The sequence below is a fragment of the Silene latifolia genome, chromosome Y (assembly GCF_048544455.1).
Source record: "Silene latifolia isolate original U9 population chromosome Y, ASM4854445v1, whole genome shotgun sequence".
NCBI classification, from domain to species: Eukaryota; Viridiplantae; Streptophyta; class Magnoliopsida; order Caryophyllales; family Caryophyllaceae; genus Silene; species Silene latifolia.
The window spans coordinates 240,441,942-240,444,112 of NC_133538.1; the positions used below are offsets into that span (position 1 = coordinate 240,441,942).

Consider the following 2,171-nt stretch of genomic DNA (forward strand, 5'->3'; position numbering starts at 1 on the left):
CTTGTCTTCATTTTTCTTTGAAATTTCTTCTTTTGAGGGTTCTCCATCCTTGGAGTTTTGCAGAATTTCTTCTTTGTCACTAGCTTCCACAACTTCATCCTCAACTTGCTTCTTCGGTGCTTCATAACTTGTACCACTCCTCAAGTGAATGGCACTAACCGTTTCATGTCTTGGGGGATTACTTTGGGGTGGTAATTGCCCCTTTTGTCTTTCTGAGCTTGAAGATGCTAGTTGAGTCAATTGGGTTTCCAACATTTTGGTGTGAGCTAGGATGTTATTGATGGTGATTTCCTTTTCTTGACTATCCTTTTGCATTTGAGTGAAAAACTCTTGTTGATTCTTTTGCATTTCGAGGACCGCTTTTTGAACATCAAAACCTTGGTCATTTTGTTGATTGTACGGAGTTTGATTTTGGTAACCTTGGTTTTGGTTGTAAAAGGGTCTTTGATTTTGGTTTCTCATGGGAGGTGGGGTGTATGTTGGTTGAGGGTTTTGAACATTTTGGCTTTTGTATGAGAGATTTGGATGGAATTTGGTGTTTTCATTGTAATAGTTTGAATAAGGGGTACCACTCTTGTATGCTTGGAAAGCATTCACTTGTTCATTTGTTCCCCTAAATTCACCTTGGTCATGTCCCAAAGTTCCACAATTCTCACATATCCCACTTAGGATTGATGAAGATGCCGTCATGGCATTAACATGATGCTTTGGTGATTTTGAGGCTTCTTCAAGTCGAGCCATAGCATTTTCAAAATTCAAATTGATGGTATCAATGTGAGCACTAAGTTGAGCGCCCAATTGAGTAATGGAGTCCACTTCATGCTTTTCTCCTCTAGTAGCCTTGCGAGGTCTACTATATTGTGAGTTATTGACCGCCATTTCCTCAAATTTTGTTCCATGTTTGATTGTCATCAACTTCGGTGAACATTCCATTTGATCCCATGTTGAGAATGTTCCTTGAATCTTCATAAAGACCGTTCCAAAATTGTTGTAGCAAGAACCACTCGCTAAGTCCATGGTGAGGACATGAGCGACAAATTCCCTTGAATCGCTCCCAAGCTTCATACAAAGATTCTTCATCCCTTTGCTTAAAGCCCGTGATTTGAGCTCTTAGCATGTTAGTTTTTTCCTATGGAGAAAACTTTTTGTAGAAAGCTAGAGCCAACTTTTTCCAAGAATCAATTCCAAGAGTAGCCTTATCAAGGCCTTTCAACCATTGTTTCGCGGTGCCAATTAGAGAAAAAGGAAATAAGACCCATCGAATTTGGTCTTGAGTTACACCGGTTTGAGAAATCGCATCACAATAGTCACAAAAAGTCTCCATATGAGAATGAGGGTCTTCACTAGGCATCCCCCCAAATTAGCTTCTTTCGACTAATTGGATAAATGCGGATTTGGCAATAAAATTTCCAGTTAGATGTTGTGGTGTGGGAGTACCATTGGGTAGGTTCTCCTCGGTGGGTACGGAATGTGATGAAAACTTAGGCATTGTGGGTTGATTTTGTGTTGGGTTCTCCTCGCCTTCTCTTACAGAAGGGTTGATGAACTCAATAGTATTTGGTTGAATATCTACAACCTCACCAATACCTCTCAAAGTTCTCCTAGCAAGTCTCTTATTGGTTGTCAAGGTCCTTTCAATTTCGTGATCAAAGGGTAACAAGTCACCTTGTGACCTTCTAGACATGCAAAATATCAAACAACTCGAAAAAAATGAGAACAAACCTTGAGGAGTTTTACTTCCCCAAGGCAAAGAAAGACACAACTAATAACAATGTAAGAAAATCTAAATCAAGTTAACATCGTCCCCGGCAACGACGCCATTTTTGGTCGGACTATATTTTTCAGTTACTTGTCGTTAGGAGCACCTAGACCAAAACACAATTTATAACTTCACAAACAACTCTACAATTAGTAAAGAGGCAAGAAAAGTTTGGATCCCGAGGGACGGGAATTGAGATGAGATTTCAATTGCAACTAGTGGTGTCTTAAGGGGTGTCACAATTGGGGTTTGATGTAGAAGATCACTAAACTAAATAGCAACGAAAGTAAACAAGCAAGATGAATAAAAAGGGATGTAAACAATTGATAAAAGTTACTAGGGCGTCATGGGGTCATAGGGGATTCATGGGAATTGATCATACAAACATATTCTATAGTTATAAGCAAGCAAT

At 39.4% G+C, this 2,171-nt stretch overlaps 1 non-coding gene across 1 annotated transcript; it reads left to right on the plus strand.

Annotated features, from left to right (window-relative positions):
* Positions 1 to 1,010: 1,010 nt before the first annotated feature.
* On the plus strand, positions 1,011 to 1,117 carry LOC141634563 (small nucleolar RNA R71). The gene has a single exon (XR_012539291.1). It is a non-coding gene; the product is annotated as a small nucleolar RNA R71 (small nucleolar RNA).
* Positions 1,118 to 2,171: the final 1,054 nt, after the last annotated feature.